The 21,814-nt window shown below is 35.4% G+C and overlaps 1 protein-coding gene and 1 long non-coding RNA gene across 3 annotated transcripts in view; both read left to right on the top strand.

Moving 5' to 3' along the window:
• LOC123684101 (dopamine D2-like receptor) overlaps positions 1-21,814 on the top strand; it is a 361,837-nt gene that overhangs the window by 72,670 nt on the left and 267,353 nt on the right. The window lies entirely within an intron of this gene.
• On the top strand, positions 851-19,251 carry LOC123684105. Of its 2 annotated transcripts, none has more exons than XR_006748102.1 (4): positions 851-1,142; positions 1,950-2,104; positions 2,633-2,862; positions 18,935-19,251. It is a non-coding gene; the product is annotated as an uncharacterized LOC123684105 (long non-coding RNA). The 2 variants fall into 2 exon arrangements; XR_006748101.1 differs by having other exon boundaries at positions 901-1,142; positions 1,998-2,104.

Genomic DNA, 21,814 nt, shown 5'->3' with positions numbered 1-21,814 from the left:
AATATTCGAATATTCGTTGAATATTTATTCGAATAATTGCGGTTTGCATTATTCGAATATTCACTGAATAGTCGAATATTCAGTGAATAGTTGAGCATTAAATGATCATTCAGTAAATATTTTTCTATTTAGTGAGTAGTGATTATATTATTTGTTTCTATTCATAAATTTTCACTGGTAATGGGTAGTTTGTTGAGTAATTAATGATTTGTAAAGTTACGAGCAAAAGATGAAAATGATCTCTTACAATGGGACACTAGAATGTAGTGTATTCGAAAAAATTTCCAATTAACGACCAATTTTCAATTCCATAATTCCGATTCAAACATTCAAAATGGGATACAGAAATCATCATCTAATTTCTCATTCTCAATTTCCTTCCTAGGGATCAGACGAAATGATGATAATAATCCGATAATATTCCTTGACAAAACGATTCATTCATTTTTTTTCTCAGCTCAACCTGAAACTCGTTCTTCTTTTAGACTTCAAAAATGGGATCATATCTGACTACAGGCAAATTCAGTTTAGTAACTGCTCTTTTTGGAACAGCCTGTTCTTTGAAAGAACGGGATAAGCTTCGCTTTTTAAGGAACAACCTACAACCTGCTCTTTTGAAGAACAGGAGCATTGAGCAGCTCATCTGTTCTTTACGGAACAGGCAAGAAAAGAACCTGTTCAATTGATCATTGCGCAGAAGCACTGAATCGTTCGAAAAGAACAGTTTCGGTTCTTTAAAAAGAACAGGTACCTGAAACAGGCTGAGCTAACTTGTTGCGAAGAACATGTTCGGTTCTCTTCGTAATATCCTTAGTTCCCAGTGTCAGTGAATAAGATTCCGGTGTCAGTTGTGGATGGTTCTATTCTCTGGTAAGTTATTCCAGTAACCGTACATCGATGAGTCAGTATATCTATTTCAGGGGCTGTCAAAATTCCCTGTCAGTTGAGTCGAAGTCCTTGCAAACCCATTGAATATCGAACGTATGTGAGTGACCTAAGGAACTACAAGTAATAAGTGACTTTGTTACGATATTTTCCCGGACTGTTCAAATGAATTGAAACAAACATGGAATGGAACTAAAATGTCCACCAGGATAATTGTCGACAGGTCCTAGTAGTGCAGTCAATTTAGACATTCGAAGGTACATAAATTCCCAACAAGCTGAAAATAAGGAAAATTGTTCAAAACATACCTATAAACAATACTTGAAAGTTATCATCGTTCCCGTGTAAGGAAAAATTTTTATTCGAGGTCAAAGGTCGAAAATTGAGTTTTTCGCGATTTTCAGCAAAACTGTGAGTTTTATCATAAAAGTACCTCCGACAAAAATTTTAGATTATAAAATTATGTATAAAAAATATATCAATAGTTTTTTTTTTCTACGAGCCACCGTTTCTGAGATATACCGATTCAAAAAGTTATAAAAGTTGTTATCGTCATAATATTTAATAATATTTACACTTTTCCACGCCACCTATGAGGTAGTCCTTTTTCTTTCTTAACCCAAAATTCTCCATTTTGCACGTGTGTATAGTTGAGATCTATAACATCCGTAAAAATGGATAAACCTGTTGTTCTTGCAAGAGTATTCAAAGTTTTGGGTCGTACTGGATCCCAGGGAGTTCCTTGGCGAACAAAACCGTCAAATCATAAGGAACGTAAAGGGGCCTGTGAGAGAAGGAGATATCCTCAGCTTGCTGGAATCTGAAAGAGAAGCTAGAAGACTCCGTTAAGAATGCCGATGACGATCTGAGGAGTTTTATAAATGAAATAAAATAAATAGCTTTTCTTTACCTTTGACCTTGAATAAAATTTTTTCCTCACACGGGAATGATGGGGAACTGGTATTGGTTATAATTATGTTTTGAAGAATTTTACTTATTTTCAGCTTGTTGGGAATTTATGTACCCTCACTCTCATTTTTTGGTCTCAATTAACCGGACTACAGTGTCTCAGTGTCGAATTTTGATAGTACTTTCTTCCCTGCTGCTGTCAGGGTTGAATTCTCAGGGCCCTCTGTTTTCGAGCCTTATGTGGGGCAGGACCTACAGCTGATCGTCCGGTGTAAGATGTGTTGCCTACCTCCAGTGTTGATCCCTATCGGTGAGTATCTAGTATCTTAGATTTTGCCTGTGAAACTGTAGAAAATTGCAGTTATTTATCAACATAATCAGACATTTGAAAATATCTGAGTTCCGTCAATAAGGTCGGTCAGAGAGTGAAAATATTAATTTACAGAATACATATTACTTTCTGACCAGTGACCGGAATAGGTTTTTATCATATAATACTAAATGCCTTGGACTTCTATGAACTCATTTACCAGTGGTTGGAATTATTTTTCCCTATTTAGCTTCATTAACAGTACCCCTATTCTAGATTACACAGTTTTTAAACACAGAAAATAAAAACACAGAGATTTCTCAAATGTTTATTCCCATTTTTTATCTCGTTTTTTACCTTAGTTCTGACTTTGTTGGTGAGCTTTCTCACTGAAAGGCACATCAAATAAACGGGATTACCTCAATGAAATGATTTCAGATATTTACTCCATCCAGTATCAACATTTCGGTATTCAATATCCTAGTATTTTATATTCCGGTATTTAATTTTTGGAATTTCTGTCCACAGATTTACATCGGGGTCCTGGACGCACAGCCAGTGGTGCCAAAGTCATCCGTCTTATTGTCGGAAGAGGTGGTCGATGGGTGGTCTTTCGGGAGGTGCTGGCATCATGCTGACCTTTCAGGCAGTTACAGAATAACGAGGGGTTTGGGCAGTCTCTTCCGCATATCCAGCACATGCCATGGCGGATTTCCAGATAGGTGACGCCTCCCATATCTGGACGTTTCTGGTTGACGGTGAGTTTTTATGTGAAACACGAGATTTTAGTTAAAACAGTGCTTCTCCTTTTCTTTTGACTGTCATTTTGTGTTCGGTGTGCTTTTTTCTGGCAGTTTTCTGTTGAGGAACCTCATCCTTTTGGCACGAAGTGTAATTCCTGACTTACTCTGCGACGTCCCTAAACATGCCAGGCCAGTATTATTTCCGGGATATCTACGCAATTGCGGCTCTTGGCCGCATCAGTGTCTATCAGTGCATTTGCCACTTCTACCAGTGGCCAGTTTCGTTGCAAACAATGTGAATGATTGTAGTTAGGGGTCCAGTTGATGTTGACGGTGCAGTTCCCCTTCAGTACTGAGGACATGGGCAGTCTCTTGAGAGGATATTTACTCGTTGACATCGGAGCAAAACAGTTTTGGTATTCCTTGGCAGTCTCGACGTAGGTAGCCATATCCCCCTCATCGAAATCATTGTGTCTGGTATTTCAGTGGTGATCCACTCCGGTTCTGAGATATGTTGGCATTTCCTGTCCTGTTGGTCGAGTGTTCCAGTCGCCTCAGGGGCAGATGGCAGCGACCAAGTCCAGCTTGAGTGTGACTTTCCGGTCCACAGTGCAAGGATACCGGTCCTAGTGAGTCCTGCCTTGGAGTTTGAAGTGGTGTTAGTTGGCCTGGTAGTCCCAATGACGATGTTGTTGGTAGTTGGAATGAAGCTCATCAATGAAGCTAGGTTTAGCTGATTGTTTAGTATGATGGCCCATTCACAATTTCACCATTTTAAAAACTTTTCTTTTCTTTTCCATTAGATACTTCATTGATGCAGATATTTTACTGTGTTTCGGTTTTCTGCCATGACATAGTTTTTTCGGTACTGTGTTGACATTTGTTTTAATTTTGTTTTTTACTTCATTTATGTTCATTGACAATAGTTTGGTTGGTAAAGAACTTCTCTTCTTCAGTTTGTTTTGATATTTTTCTTCATTTTGTTTCAATTCCGATAGCCTTGGAATTTTTCCTTGATGTATAAACTTGTTTCATTCCTGGTGTGTGTCTAGTATTAATTTCGCTATTACCAGTCTATGGTCGCTCCCCAGATTAAACCTGTTCAGGGTGGTGACATCAGTGATGGAGTATTTTTTAATATTAATAAAAGAAAAAAAAATAAAACACTCGACTTGACGTTTCACAATTTTTAATAAAATATATATAATCTAGTTGACATGCATGTTTCGGGTTTCATCCCATTCTCAAAACTGGATATGAAAATAATATACACAAGTACAGTGCATCCCATTTTGGGTGAGACAGACAGGTTTCTCGCTTGTTATTTAAGATAGAGCCTTGCGGTTTTCACGTTCCTGTCCCACTTTTTCGTGAAACTCAAGTTGGTCTAATCAGATTTTGCATAACTGTTTCCGTTCAAAAGATACAGGGTGATATTGGAAATTGATAATTTTCGGACCCCTCCTTTATCTCCGAAATTATTAGAGATAATGCTGAGCTGAAAACTACGTCTGAATCAGAATTCTGCGTAGAATCCAGTGGCGAACTCAATATTTTTTTCGGGGTATGGTTTTGAAGATTCAACACAAACCTAAATTTTTTTTAATGGAACACCCTTTATCTCGTTGAATTCGTTAATTTTTTCCCTTCAAAATGATATATGATACTATGTAGGTAGGATGTTCAGAAATGTTAAAAAAAACACTAAAACATCAAATAATGTTGTTTTTTTGTAAATGGGCCATGAATTTTCTATGTTTCAATAAGAGGATTATTACTTTCGATTTTTAAAAGTAGTAGGTCATTGATGACACAAACATCCCTGTTGTTATTATGGCTACTATGCATTTGGGAGCATTGTTTTATCAAGTAGGCATTGGAGGGAAAAACCAATCTGATCTAGCTGTCATCGCTATAAATTATTGTTATTATTACTGATTCTTCTTTTCTATGGGAAATCCATTGCCCATTAACAAAAAATCATCATTATTTGATGTTTTTGTGTTTTTTTAAACATTTCTGAACATCCTACCTACATAGTATCATACATCATTTTGAAGGGAAAAAAATAACGAATTCAACGAAGTAATAATATATAGGGTGTTACATTAAAAAAAATTTAGGTTTGTGTTGAATCTTCAGAACCATACCCCGAAAAAAATATTGAGTACGCCACTGGATTCTATGCAGAATTCTGATTCAGACGTAGTTTTCAGCTCAGCATTATTTCTAATAATTTCGGAGATAAAGGAGGGGTCCGAAAAGTATCAATTTCCAAAATCACCCTGTATCTTTTGAACGGAAACAGTTATACAAAATCTGATTAGACCAACTTGAGTTTCACGAAAAAGTAGGACAGGAACGTGAAAACCGCAAGGCTCTATCTTAAATAATAAGCGAGAAACCTGGCAGTCTCACCCAAAATGGGATGCACTGTACAGTGCATCCCATTAACAAAAAATCATCATCATTTGATGTTTTAGTGTTTTTTTAACATTTCTGAACATCCTACCTACATAGTGTCATATATCATTTTGAAGGGAAAAAAATAGCGAATTCAACGAAGTAATGATACACATGGTGTTCCATTAAAAAAAACATAAGTTTGTGTTGAATCTTCAAAACCATACCCCGAAAAAAAAATTTGAGTACGCCACTGGATTCTAAGCAGAATTCTGATTCAGACGTAGTTTTTACCTCAGCATTATTTCTAATAACTCCGGAGATAAAGGAGGGGTCCGAAAAGTATCAATTTCCAAAATCACCCTGTATCTCTTGAACGGAAACAGTTATGCAAAATCTGATTAGACCAACTTGAGTTTCACGAAAAAGTAGGACAGGAACGTGAAAACCGCAAGGCTCTATCTTAAATGACAAGCGAGAAACCTGGCTGTCTCACCCAAAATGGGATGCACTGTACATATAGATTATAAGGTGACAAATGTTAGAAGTGGAGCTAGGCGAAAATCTAATTGATCGTTTACAATTGGCAGATTTTGTTTGTGAGCTGAGGATATTTCCGAAAACTCTAAGAGGTCTAAAAGTTTGCCTTCAACATCTTTGAGTGGAATTTTCGTTTTATTGAAATCTATAAAATGATTCGAAGTTATACAATGATTGGAAAAAACAGTTGATGATTCATTTTGAAGAAGAGATCTTTTATGTTCTTCAATTATAATTCCCACAGATCGACCGGTCTGACCTTTATAAAATGCAGGACATTCGTCACAATACAATTTATGAACACCACTCAATTGTGAAATATTGGGTCGACTCTTATCACTAAAAACATTGATTTTAAATATAATATAAAAACTTTTCAGGAATGTGGACAATGCTTCATTTTATTCTCACAAGTTTACTTTTGCCAACTTTTCGGAGGCGATTTACTCCTTCTTCAGGGCTAAAAAACAAAAGGACATTTAACAAACAATAACAAAGACAGATCCTGAAACTAACCTCAATAATATCAAGTGTTCGAGAAAACAGCAATTAAGCAATACTTCAGAAATTATTTGTTGAATTGAATAATAACAGGTATAACGTAGCCAGAGTCGAAACAGAAATGTCAAACACAAAAACATAAACAAACATGAAATTTCAAATTATTTGTACCTATAACATAAATATCATTTTGTCTGATTCTATTACAAATTTTATCACTAATAGAAGGAATATTATTGATGTATACAAATTCTTTAATTTGATCTTCAGATTGAGGTGGATAGATTGAATTTAACAATTTTTTCTGTTGTTTTTTTAATATCAATTTGTCAATTATTTCAGGAGAGTATCCATTGTTCATAGCTAATATTATTAGTGTTCGAACTTCTTTTTCAAAGTTAATTTCTGACAATGGCATTGAAACCAGTCTATGTACTGACATGACAACAACTCGATCGCAACTCAATCAATGACTGGAAGTTACCTAAAAACTACGTAACCGGTTCCTGCGCAACCTCCATCACGTAGGTCACCCTCTTCTACTATAAATACAGGACCTCTCGCGGTTAACATTCGGTTTATGTGTTTTTTTGGTTCAACATACCTCTAGAAAAATTTTTACTTCACTCGCATCTATGTAAATAATTGTATATAAATCAAAATTTTCTTCATTAGATATGATCACAGATTAGGTGCTAATTAGAATTATAATTTGAATAAATGTATCATGAATTTTTCCCCCTGTAAATGGCCATGTATATATAGTTTAGAGAAAGTTATAATAAAAATTGCAGGATATGCAATATGTGTTTTTTTGGGTTTTTTTTTGATTAACATTCAGTTGCCTCGAAGGACGAAAGATAACCACACCTACGAGAATACTCTTGTTGATGATACCTGGGGAGTAGGCAGATTGAGACCCCGGCGTAAAGTCAATTTCTTGAGAATGGCTCCAAAATCGGAGCCGAAATGTCAAACACAATCTTAAAAATGAATCTAGTTCTGAAGTTGAGCCAGTCCATATACAGAAAATATCGTCCACATATCATTTCCAGCACAGTACACAATCAGTCAAATTGATATTCGCAGGCGAAAATATTTTCTTTCCTAGGGCTGTCATGAATATCTCGCTAAACAAATTTGATGAAAGGGTAGACCATCCAATTGTTGATAAACTTTTCCATTGAATTCGAAATTTCTTTGCCCTAGGCATATTCTAAGGATTCTCATTGTCTCTTTTTTCCTACCTACAGTTATAGAAGGGTTTTCATTGAGTGGTTGGTTTACTAGATACTCCACTTCTATAGTTGGTACTGACGGAAATAAATTCACTACATCAAATGAGACTTACCTTGCATCTGGGGGAACTTTGATTGTTTTCAGTTCATTGGTCAACTGGATATTATTTTTGATGGAGTATAATGGATTGTGTTGGATCATAGGTTAACCCTAAAATGGTATGCTTATTTTTTTGGACAGGCTTGGTATAGTGGTGTCGAATGTGAGACCGAAAGACAAGAACAAAAACACACACTTCATGTTTGAATTTTTTAAAACAAATTCTTAAATAGCATCGTTACAAACATAATTGAATGAAATAATTCAAATATCCAAGCTGCAAGAGGGACAAATTGGTTTTTTGTATTCAGCACAAATATTGCTCTTACATCGAATACATCTGTCTCAACCTTTTCGGTTGGCACTTCTGGGACAAATCATGCATCTTTTCTAAGAAGCTGGAATGTTTCTTTGGTCAGGAACTGGAAACTCTTCTTTTCCTCCCGAAACATCCAGGTTTGAAAACCGTAGACGTCTGGATAATGTTGGTTGTTTTAGTCTATTTCTCACGTGGGGGGTGACCAACTGAAGAGCCAAGTTTTGAAGAAATTCCCTTCTCGGAGCCTGTTTAAAATCTTTGTTTATACCACTTGAAACTATTCTTGCCAAGTTTAAATCTTCTTCTTCATCACTCGACTCTGCAGAAAGATTATCTGAGTGGTCGCTATTGGACAGCTCTCCATCTTCACTCTCAGAGTCTTGAGTCTTCGCTTTGTATATCGGGTGTATCTGACATTAAATCAGTTTCACCATAGACCCATATAATTTTTTCTAATTCGGCTTGACTCAAATTTCTGCTTGAAGATTCCATTTCAAATGGAATTAAAAAAAATACGCAAACAGTATCTTGGTGTCGCGGATGACACAAGTGTCTCATCAACAAACAATATTAACTTCAAACCACCAAGGTCGACGACGCACTACCCGCCTGAGAGGTACATAGAAGCATACCGACATCCCCACTCAAACACGTCTGGGACGCAGGTATGAAAACTGGCGGTGTCACCCGCGACACCATAATAGCATTCTAGGGTTAATAGTATATTATTCAACGAGCGGTAATGTAGGTCATAACTCACGCAGATGATGTTTGCAGCACGAGCCGCAGGCGAGTGCTGTAATTCATCAAGTGAGTTATGACCATTACCGCAAGTTGAATACTATACTTTATCTACGACTATATCAATGAATACTAAGAAAAAAATACAGACTTAGAATAAAGACAGAAAGAACGGGAAATAAACATAATGTGCTCGATCCCGTACAAGAAAGATGGAAACTTAGTGCTACCAATCACAATCGAACTAGCTTCTGCTAGCCCGAATCCAGTACAGAGTACAGACATAGAAATTTATTGAAAAACCTTAATAATTGCCTATAAAAATGCATTAAAATATACCAAAAAATATTCCCTGCAAACGATGACTTAATGATCTTACTGCTACACCAATCTTGAAAATTTTTTCAAACTCCTTTATATTTTTTCGGGCAATTAATTCTTTATGGTAACATTAGCTGTTTGTCTTTTGGAAATGTATACCTTTATAATATTTCATCTTCATTATCTGAATTAATCGTTTTCAGCAAAACATTCACAATAATTAGATATCAACTTAATTTGAAAACGTCAAAAGTGACATTTCCTCGGACATTCCTCCCCTCAATAACAATAATGGAATGTTCCCTTTCGGCCAATCGAATAGAAGCAGAGAAGTATAGAAGCACAGATCCATATTATCCGATTTATAATAGTGAGTTATAGTAGTGAGTTATTATAAATCACGCTGTTTGTTAATAGATACTATTAATTGCTCATAAGCAGTTGAATAATGAGTTTATAATTCAATAGGAGTAGATAAATTGAGTTTAAATGTTCACAAAGTTTTGACGCAGGTGCATTGGTATAAGAAATAATGGATCTCATTGGGCAATTTTCCTCATGTATTTTTGGAAGAGCATATAAAGAAGGTATTGTTGGATTCATCACAGTTAGAGGAATATTCACCTACGATAGCATGACGACAATTTTTGGATAGTCTTTTTGATTGCATTTTGGAATTTTGATGTAGGGTCAGATTTTAGTTGTTTGAAATTGCTGGGGTTCGATAAAGCTTATGTGGACGATATTTTCAAGATTGATAAATTCCTTTATTATTCAGTTCACTTTAGAAATAGAGGACAGCAATAAGTGTTTGAATTTCTTAGACATTCAGGTGAAAATAGTAAATGAACATCTTGAATTTGATATATACAGGATGTTCCAAATTGAGTCGGCACCTTTTCCAACTATGTTATTAATGATGCTACGATGTCGGTTGAATGGGCAAACTGGTTGCATTTTTAGTAGCCTTCTCGATGCCAAAAACCAACAAAAAATTGACAGTCGCGTTGTCATAATGTTTCTCAAAATGATATTTTGTTCAATGGAACACCCTATATTTTTTCATGCATTTCGATTCGTTATAACATTCTCAACAACAAAGCTCATATCACCTTTCTCCCTAAAGTGGAAAATGAGCGACTCATTTTGAAATATTTATTTCTTTCACTAGCACAAAAAATTTATTTGTTTCGGCGAATAACACCTCATGATTGTCCAAACACCCATGTACTTATACGAATGATAATATTTCGTTACTAATAGCAAAATAAGACCACTCGCACCACTCAATTGACACCACTGAGCTATTTGGTATTGATATATAAAACGATAATTTCCAGCGTGAAGCCATTTCGTTAGCCGCATTTATTTTGTGAATCAATATTTTTAATAGAAGGGCTCAAATAAGTGTTCAACAGAAAGGCGAGTTTTTGAACATTGACTCGATAATTCATAGCGCTTCATCAAATCCGTTTGTTATCAATGTTTTCTATTAATAACTGTCTTATTTTCACCTTTACGAAAAAAAGTCAAATGAGCTTTGTTGTTGAAAATGTTATTATGAATCGAAATGCATAAAAAAATATAGAGTGTTTCATTTAAAAAATATCATTTTATGAAATATTATGACAACGCGCCTGTCTTTTTTCGGTTTTCGGTGTCGAGAAGGTCACTAAGAATGCTACCAGTTTGCCCATTTAACCGACGTCGAAGCATCAATAATAACGGAGTTGGCAATGATGCCGACTTAATTCGGAACACCCTGTAGAAAACCCACTTTTTCTGATATTTTGATCCATAACAGCAGTTCACACCCTTATAAGATCAAGATGTCAGCATTTCACACCTGACTACATAGACTGGTTTCAATTCCATTGTCAGAAATGAACTTTGAAAAAGAAGTTCGAACACCAAAAGTATTAGCTACGAACAATGGATACTCCCCTGAAATAATTGACAAATTGATATTCAAAAACCAACAGAAAAATTGTTAAATTCAATTTATCCACCTCAATCTGAAGATCCAATTAAAAAATTTGTATACATCAATCATATTTCTTCTATTATATTACTGATAAAGTTTGTAAAATAATTAGACAAAATGATAATGATGTTCAATGTACAAATAAGAGAAATTCAAAATCAATGTTTTTTAGTGGTAAGAGTAGACCCAATATTTCACAATTTATATAGGTCGGACTGGTCGATCTCTCGGAATTAGAATTGAAGAACATAAAAGATCGATTCTTCAAAATAAATCATCAACTGGTTTTCCAATCATTGTATCACTTCAAATCATTTTATACATTTCAATAAAACAAAAATTTTACACAAAAGTGTTGAAGGCAAACGGTTAGACCTCTTAGAGTTTTTGGAAATATCACCAGCTCACAAACAAAATCTGCCAATTGTAAACGATCAATTAGATTTCCGACTGTCTCCACTTTTAACAACTGTCACCTAGTAATCTATATGTACTTGCGTATATTATTTTTATATTCAGTTTTGAGAACCCGAAACATCCATGTCAACAATATTTTATATATTTTATGGAAAATTTTGAAACATCAAGTCAAGTGTTTTATTTCATTTTCTTTTATTGATATTAAAGTTATGTCTCACCAAGCGTTATGCGAGGAATCAATCTCGAGTATTTTTTGTTGTTTATGATATAGTCGATCTTGTTTTTTGTTCTAGCGCCCGGGCTTCTCCATGTCCATGTTCAGTTTCCTGATTTTTTGTAAAAGGTGTTCATTAAATATGAGTTTTTTCTCTGAAGGTAACTTATTGAGGTTTCTCCTCTGTCGGTTATACTTCCTAGGTAAAAAATTTCCTCTATTTGTGATGTTGTCCGAGTTAAGATTGTCCGCTTTGAAGTCACTCATAATAATAAATTGCCTTTATTGAAGAAAAGAAAAATACACATTTTCAGGGTTAAGAAAGAGATTAGGGATTCTTGAATATGAATCCAAGGAAGCAAGATCGGCGTTGATGAGCAAAGACGCATCTCGAGATTCATCTGGTTTATATGAAAGGTATAACTGTGTGTCATCCGCAAAAGACTGCACAGAGAAATGCTCAACTGAGGACTGTAAATCAAAAACATATATACGATACAAAATTAGGTCCAGTACCGACCCCTGCGGCACACCCGACGTCACCTCTGAAGCAACAGACAACTCACCATCTAGTTCAACTCTTTGCCAACGATTATTTAAATAAGAACGAGAGAAATCCACTGTAATAGGTTCAAACCAATGAAATCGAGCTTAGCGATCATAGGAGAGTGATCGATCGTGTAAATGCATTCGAGTAATCGAGCAGTACAACTCAAGTATCTTAACCCTTATCCTGGGAGAAGATAATAAGTCCTTTATAAGTCCTTTATTTCCAACAGGGTTAACCCCCAATTACAGGAAAACACAACTTTAATTTCAGTATTTTAACAATATAACAATCATTACGAATTACAATGTACATATTCATAAAAAAAAAGAGATACACCAACCCAATCCAAGATCAGCTCACAGAGCTGTGAAAATAATAGGCCTCCACGATGGATCGAGGAGAATCGTGATGTGTCACATATACTTGCCAGCGAGTTGAACAACTTACATGACTAACAAATTGGTGATCTACGACTCCAATTTGTTCTTCCCGCTCCACAGTAGAACACCCCCTCACTCCTGGAACCCAAACGGGGAACAAGAAATGGCAAACTAGACAAAATCTCCGAACAATCAATTCTGCCATTAACTATTTTATAAAGAAACATCAATGCACACACGTTTACCCTATCTACAATGGACTGTGCACAGAATCTTGAAAGTAATAATTTATGATCACAACCTATAGGTAGGTTAACACCATCCTCCCTCCAAATTAAATTTTGATTGAATTTTCTCTGAACTGGCTCAATTCTTCTCCTGTGATATTCATATACAGGGTGGCCACTTTTTCAATGGGATTGTATTGGTAACTTTTAAACCATAAGAGTTAGAAGGTCGGTCAAATGTAGAAAAATTTGCATGCATAGAAGCATTATCAAGCAGTTCAAACAAATCGAGATTATCAGGGCCGGATTTCCAGATATCATAAGAAAAGTAAATTATGTCATTTTGATTTTTCTTTTTTTCCCACTTTATTTCAAATATTATCAAAAAATGTTACAGGAACTTTTTATTCGACAGTAAATTATCCTCAAGTTGACGTAATCAGATTTCGTATCCAACGTTTCGTACTCTCTGGGCCACCCTCAACCTCATTTTTTTCAATACGGACCTGTATAATTTATGACACTTTTCGAAATAACTTTTAACGCTGAATTCAACGATATATCATACAATGTCATTCAAAGTAGATTTTCAGGTGATTTTGACCCTTATCCAATTTTCTTCGGGTCGGATCTGTATTACCTTCATTTAGTTTAATTAACAATATGCAATATGCAATAAATTTCGATAAGAATATCAACTTACCCATCTTGAACTAAATGGAACATATTAGAATCAAAGCAAGAAACTAGTATACTGGTTTCTTGGTTCTTCTTCTATAATAATCATTTGAATATTTCAATTCATATTAATTAAACGAAAGTATCATTTAATGAAAGAAAAATCAAATGATTATTCGAAAGTAAATGAAAATTAATGAAGTAAGTGTTCGAAAAGTCCACCATTTTGTAAAATGCACTTTACGGTTCTGGAACCCATACTTCTTATACATTTGCTTGTTTGGTCTCCTTGAATACCTTCCAAAACATTCTCAATTTTATCGCGAGGTATCACTTTTGTTGTATTTGTCATTTGAATCGTTGAAACAAATTACAAATTCGAACTTTATTTTGAGATCATTACGATATAATTTTTGCAAGGCTTGATATTAAAATTTAAAATCATTGTATTCGCGTCTCTTGACTATTTTATTACCAGCAGTTTTTGAAAAATTCCACTGGCCACAGTTCTCGATTTTTTTTCTGGGTTCGATTGAATTTGGGTCCGAACATTGATATCGTTAATAGACTTGTTTTTTCTTACATAAACTCCATTAAATTTGGATGAGGGTCAAAATCACCTGAAAATCAACTTTGAATGACATTGAATGATATATCGTTGAATTCAGCGTTAAAAGTTATTTCGAAAAATGTCATAAAATATGCAGGTCCGTATTGAAAAAAATGACGTTGAGGGTGGCCCAGAGAGTACGAAACGTCGGATACGAAATCTGATTACGTCAAATTGAGGATAATTTACTGTCGAATAAAAAGTTCCTGTAACATTTTTTGATAATATTTGAAATAAAGTGGGAAAAAAAGAAAAATCAAAATGACATAATTTACTTTTCTTATGATATCTGGAAATCCGGCCCTGATAATCTCGATTTGTTTGAACTGCTTGATAATGCTTCTATGCATGCAAATTTTTCTACATTTGACCGACCTTCTAACTCTTATGGTTTAAAAGTTACCAATACAATCCCATTGAAAAAGTGGCCACCCTGTATAGGTCTCCAAACTATGTTACAATATTCCAACCTACTTTTAATTGAACTATTAAATAGAGCTATCAAAGTTTTTGAACAACAGAAGTATTTTGTGTTTCTAACTATAAATCCATAAGTTTTATAGGCAGCAAGTATTAACTGATTTATATGTGGTACAAAAAAACAAGTAGAGTCACATAAAATTCCCAGATCCCTAATTTCTGTTACACGAGTAAGTACTGAGCTGCTGATCCTATAATCATATTCAATCATTGTTTTCTTCTTTGTGTATGTCATAACGTAACATTTGGAGATATTTAAGCTTAATATATCACTAGCGCACCTCATTGATAGCCGATCAAGAGCCGACTGTAGTCTGATTCAATATCCTGAGATATATCTTCAAATCATCGGAGAACAACAGTACTGCTACATCTATAATATCGACGTTATCATTTCTGAATAAAAGAAAAAGCAAAGGCCCGAGGTTGGATACTTGAGGAATTCCAGATAATGCACAGAACTCGATAGAGCAGCAATTCTCAACCTCAACAATACACATCCTATCTGCCAAAAATGATTTTATCAGGTCAATCAATTTCGGTGCAAAACCAAACTTATATCTTAATTTGTTCAAGAAGATTTTATGATCGATCTTGTCAAAGGCTTTCTGAAATTCGGTATAAATTACGTCCACCTGACCGGACTCATCCAAAGTTTGTAGTACATGTTCAAAGAAACAAATAAGATTAGTATTAGTTGATCTTTTGGGCATGAAACCATGCTGATTCGGTTTTATTTTGTTCTTGAGTGCAGGAAATATTGAATTATAAGGAATGATCTCATAGATCTTTGAAAAATTTGACAGGATGGAAATCGAACGATAATTCGCAACATATGAGTTATCACCTTTCTTAAAAACTGGTATGATTTTTGACCGCTTTCAAACAAAAGGAAATGTGCCCGAAGAAGCTGACAGATTGAAAATATGTGCGAGAGGTGCAGACAGAACACCTATGCAGTCTTTAACTAGAAAACTTGGGACTTCATCAAGATGATATCATCAGTGAGTTTTAAGAGAGCAGTAATAGGACTGAAACCCTTACGGAAACTCGATTGACTATTAGGATATGCCCAGAGGCATATTTGTAAAATATGTAATAATAAACAATTTCTTCCTCAACAACATATTCATATTGCCACAACTTTTTCGAGTACGTTTGACATAACCGGTAAGATGCTTATCGGCTACAACTCGTTGAACGAAACTGGGTTTGTTTATTAGGGAATTGGTTCAATAATTGAATGTCGCCAAAGATCAGGAAAATAACCGACCTCCAAACAACAGTTCACGATGTGAGCAAGATAAAGAGCAATGACTGGTAAACACAATTTTATCATTTGGCAGAAATATGGTCAGTACCTTATACATTCGACTAAAAGCCCAGAACAATCCTCTCAATTTCCTCAACAGTGGAGAGTCTAAAAGAGAAATGATTTTGAGGATTGAGCTTATTTAGACTGTACCTATAGACAGCCTCCTTGCAACTGTCCCTTGGAGAGAAGACAAAAGCAAAGTGACGAGCAATCTGATCAACATCACGTGATAGGCACAGAATCTCACAAATCGGCTTTCTTCTAATATTGAGAGAGTCAATGGACTCAATGGACAGCTTAATGCTGTCAGAGTTTTTAGAATAATAACGAAGAAAGGCTGCTTTTTCTCTTCTAACAGCTTCAGTTACAGTATTGCGCAATTCCTTATAGGATATAAAATCGGAAATAGATTTGGTACGTTTATACTTTGATAGGACCGAGTTACGCAGTCTCATCATACATCGCAAATTATACGTCAACCAGGGAGTTCGGGGCTTCGTGACCCTTCTTTCTATGAAGGGAGCATGAACATTGAATAAATGAGAAACAAGATCAGCAAGAAGAAGAACTTTCTAATCAATGCACTCTATGTAAAGTATGTCCTGGAAATGAGCGTCAAACAGGTCATCACGAAACAAGTCATAATCAAAATTCACAAAGTCCCCGTTAACAATGAGCTAAGGTGGTTGTTTCTTATAAAATAAGTCAAGTTCAAAGTAAACACCACGATGGTCAGACATATCATGATCAATGACACCGGCAGACAGAACAAAATTTTTCTTTTTTGTAAACATAACATCAAGAAAGGTTTGAGTATTCACCGTAATCCTCGTTGTTTCAGTTATTAGTTGACTAAAATCATAAGAACGATAACATTAATTTACCAGATTATCAACAAGTTGATTTTCATTTAAATCACCAGTAATAATTACATGATCATAGTTTGTGTCCACAAATGAGAAGATATCATCCAAGTAACCCACAAAAATTTTTACGGTACATAAAGCATAAACAGACGAGATTACAGACGAAATAAAGTTTTTCGATAGAAATGCTCGGACAGGTCGATTTCTGTTTCGAGGGGACAACTTAAGATGTAGGTTACGGACGCATAGCGCTTCAACCCTTCCTACTACAACCCTCACCCCCAAATTTTGAATAGGAAAGATGAGGTGAGTGATACCTCATTTGAAAGGTATTTTTATACTGATTTCAGCACAGTAATTGTTTTTTATTTTATGCATTAGTTCTCGAAATATTCTTAACTCAGTATTTGAAAATGAAGTGGTGTTTTCTTGGCACTTGTAGTGTTTTGTGAAAAATCGACATTTTGAGCTTCAAAACAACCATGACTGTGGCTTCCTTCCTAACTAACTAACGCATGAATATTTCGAGAACTAATGCATAAAATGAAAAAACAATTACTGTGCTGAAATCAGTATAAAAATACCTTTAAATTGAGGTATCACTCACCCCATCTTTCCTATTCAAAAATTGGGGGTGGGGGTTGTAGCAGCAAGGGTTGAAGCGCTATGCGTCCGTAACCTACATCTTAAGTTGTCCCCCTCGAAACAGAAATCGACCTGTCTTAGCATTTCTATCGAAAAACTTTATTTCGTCTGTAATCTCGTCTGTTTCGTTTTCAAATGGCCACCCTGTATATTTTTCTATCATGGTTACCCGAACACGAGGAACACACCTCCAGAGAACTTTCACAATCTTTTTTGTGATGACCTATTTTGCAGCACTTAAAACATTTTACAATACTGAAGTGTTCCTTCACGAAACATTTAGACCAACCTACAAACAAGAAACCTTTTTTCATAATAAATCTGAAAATTGCAGGGATGACTTCAACTTTAACAACATTTAAAGCAGATTTATATTTCATGGAAGTGATTAATTTTATTCCATTCGCAATTGGATCTACACCATTTAAAGCGACCAATTCTTTTAGGAAATCGTCTTTAATAAAAGACTCGTTTCCAACACCATAAACCATAATACAAGGATTACGTTTCTTAAGTTCAGATACAGTAAATTTTCCCGAAAAATCACAATTCAGAACATTCTTCAAAACATCACGAGATTCATTGTTGTCACAATTTACGAAAATACCTCCTACAATTAATTAAGTTCCTCCGGAAAGAATAACTTTTGATTTCATTTCACTTTCCACTTGTTGATTAGAAATGTTTAAGTTTGCAGTCTTCAACAGTAGCACAGATGTATCCTTTGTTCTTGTTTTGGTCACATCAGAATAACTTTTTGTTGGTAAAATCTTATCATCATTTATGTGGGCTGACTCAAGGAAAGAAATATTTGAGAGATTGAGGGTTTTTGGCCATAATCTTTTAGGCTGGCCGTGCCTGTTGGAAGATGGTTGAGGGATAGGTAAGGACAATGGAATTGGTAGGAATTTGGGGTGGGACATTACTCTCCAATGTGTCGAAATTTGGAAGAAATCACGGCTCGCGAAGTCAGGGGCGCTTCCCTGTGAGAGACGTGTCTTGAATGTGATTGTTAAGCATATCCCTTCGCTTCTCCTAGTGACATACAACAGTAGTTTCTCATCAGGGATCAGCATAATATTTTTGTTTTCATCCAGTAAGTACTCCTCATAATTGATCGGTACGAATACCTCTTTCAGTTTTGATTTATCCCAATTTCTGAACTAGTTTTTGACACTCTTTCTCAGAAGTTCGTAGATCGACTGGAATACCTGTTCCAAGGAATTCAGCCAGTCTCTCTATCCCCTCTATAAATCCAGTTACACTCTCAGTTCCATCAAAATAAATGATCCATTCATGGATGAGTACATTTGAAGTCAATATCGGTCGTGGTTCAGATCAAGAATGGGCAGTGGTCAGTCTAGGTGGTTGGTTCAGATCAGGAAATGACACCCTTCTCATAGAACTAGTCCATCGACTATGAAATAGTTCCTCTGATCGACTAAGATTTGGCCAGTGTGGTTGAGTAACAGACATCGGCGGTAATTGTCGCAGTAATCCATCACAAGCCTTTTGGTTTCATTCAGAACATGTACTAATTTTGACTCGTTTGCAGGTGTCGGGGGATAGGAGCAGTTGGCAGTGAACGCACATCAGCGTCCAATTTTATCAGTGATGTCTCCAGTGTTGCAACATTGATTGGTTGAATGGGAGACATCCACGCCCAGAAGTTATCCATCCGGTCGACGTGATGGTTGCCGTCTGTCAGCAGTCAACAGTGTCTCCAAGGAACTCAAGGCTCGAGCGGTGGTCTCCTTGAATTTTCTTTTATGTGGGACTAAGTTTCACCATGAGTGCTATTTATGAAAAAGGGGTGCCAGATAGTTTTTATTGATTTGAACTGACTTTTTTCGAGTAATTCAATAAACTCAAACAGCCAAAATTAACTGTAGTCTCAATAAGAAATGTTTATGGAAAAGAACGGATCAATTTGAGATTTCAAATCATTCAATAAAATTTCTCTAGGCAGAGTATAATAATATTAGGATTGTTATTCTCAAAAAATTAATATTCAAATTACTTAACACCGGTATCTTGTGCAGTATCAATGCCGGCTTTCATTTAAATTTAAACCTACAGTTGGAATCAAATGTTATTGGAGATAACGTGAAATCCCAATATCAAATACTGTTTATTATTTGTGTATGAACCAACTACTCATAGAAGAATAAAATTGTGTTGCCAATGTATCGTAGGGAGAAATGAACTACCAAATGATCTAACGGATTTTAAATGAAGAACCTGTTAACTCTTCGTTAGGCGCGAGGTATATACAAAAAAACATAAAGAAAACAAAAAAAACATATCCTAACGCGTTCAGGTGCATGCTCTACGATTGTAGACCATAATTATTTGTCATTAAATGACATATTGCATCGAGTCAAATATTCAAAATATTGTGAATTTAATTTTGCTTATGTCTCTGTTTCAATGTTGAATCTTTTTTTTCATCAAAATTTCCAAAAATCGCTCTGTAACGAACAAAAATCTAAAGAATCACTTTTTTCACAAATTTATTGGCTTCTCGTCAATTCTGGGCAACAAACAAAAAACAATTATGAATATTGAGAAAAAACTGAATATTCTGATTTACAAGTACAAAAATATAGTTTGTTCAATTAATAAAAAGTCATCGTGTGAATGAAAATTCGACTTGAAAATTGCGATTTTTTCAACCATCCAAACAGTCAATACAAGTATTTACTACGGGTTCTTTGCATGCGTGTTTTCTGCATTTCGCGCAGACTTTTATTGATGATTTATTGCGGCTCTGAGGACATATATGACATCGTCCGACAACCTTTTCTAACCTTGGCAGATGAGGAGGGAGGGGTTATGTCGCATCAAGTCCAAGAGGTGTACATACGCGCTTGTTAATCGCAATTGTTTATTTTTGCCATTTTTCTCCACTTATTCTCTTCATCTTTTTCTATATAAGAGCCCCTTTCATTACCATATTGTAAGAAAACATTCACTTTCATCTTCATCTTCTTGTTCGACTCCTTCTGAATTCAAGTCATGATTTTTTCCAATGAAATTTTATTCTCGTCCACTTTTTTTCATTTTCTTCAATTTCATCGAATAGACTTTCTTCACAATTTGATATTTCATCGACAGAATTTTGCCAAACCGCCGGATCTATGCTCGTTTCTATACGCTTCTTCTTAGGGTCAGACACAATATTTCGTCCCTAAAACATGGATATACATGAAATAATAATATCATAAGAACACATAAATAAACCAAAATTTTGCGAATCATGAAATGACCTCGATTATATTTGCAATAATGCCAGAAAAACATAACTTACCAATTTTCTCACAACACACATGCTTCCAAACGCAATTAGGCACGTGGATTACAATGGTAGAGCAGTCGTATTCAGACGCTTCTAAACTCCACCAAAAATATTTGTTACAGCTCATTGCATACTGGATCGCTAGAAGGAAGTATAATTGGTAGCTACTGAGGGCCATGCTTATACAATCAATGATATTAAAAAGATCACCGTTGGAATAGTGGTTAAATGAGAAAGCTTAATTGAGAAATTGAATAAAAACCCAACTAAAATATGCCTGATCTGAAGAAAAAAATTTGAATAATCATTTTGAACATGAATATAACAATGTAGGTGTATAGGCACAATTTTTTTTGCATGTACGCAGAATGAATGGTTGACAAATGTGCGAGTTGCGCTAATCACATAGGAAACCTTACCTAACTAAAACGACGCCAGTTCAAATAATAATAATAATAATAATATATAAGGCGTACAACTTTGCTTCCGCCGTTTTGCAATAGATGGCAGTAACGGTAAGTGGTAGTCGAAATAAATATATCGTAGATGTCATACAAAAAGGTTAGGTATTTGCGAACATAACGCCATCGACATGTTAGTCGATTCGAGTCTGCATCATAAAGTTATTCACGATTAACCAAGTCAGCTTACGACCCAATTTCTCGTCATTTTAGGGAGGTTTTAAGTTTCCTCTAAAATATGAAGAAATCTGCGGCTAAGGTTCATCGAATGCTTTCAAATACCTAAAGTGAGACCGATATTGGTGGAAGAACGTACCGAGAGTGGTTTCAACGGTTCAAGAATGATGATTTTGATGTCGAAGACCAGCATCGCGGTGAAAGAAAGAAGGTTTTTGAAGATGCAGAATTGGAGGAAATACTTGATCAAGACTCATGTCAAACGCAACAATAATTGGCAGGATCGATAGAAGTGACATTACAAGCCATTTCAAAACACCTGAAAGTCATAGGAATGATTCAGAAAGAAGGAAATTGGGTGCCGTACGAGTTGAAGCCGGGAGGTGTTTGAACGGCGTTTGTTTGCTTGTGAACAGCTGCTTGCAAGGCAAAGACGGAAGAGGTTTCTGCATCAGACTAGGACTGTGGACGAAAAATGGGTTCATTACGATAATCCCAA

Source organism: Harmonia axyridis, chromosome 7 (genome assembly GCF_914767665.1).
Source record: "Harmonia axyridis chromosome 7, icHarAxyr1.1, whole genome shotgun sequence".
Taxonomy (NCBI): Eukaryota; Metazoa; Arthropoda; class Insecta; order Coleoptera; family Coccinellidae; genus Harmonia; species Harmonia axyridis.
This window is presented reverse-complemented; position numbering and strand designations above follow the sequence as displayed.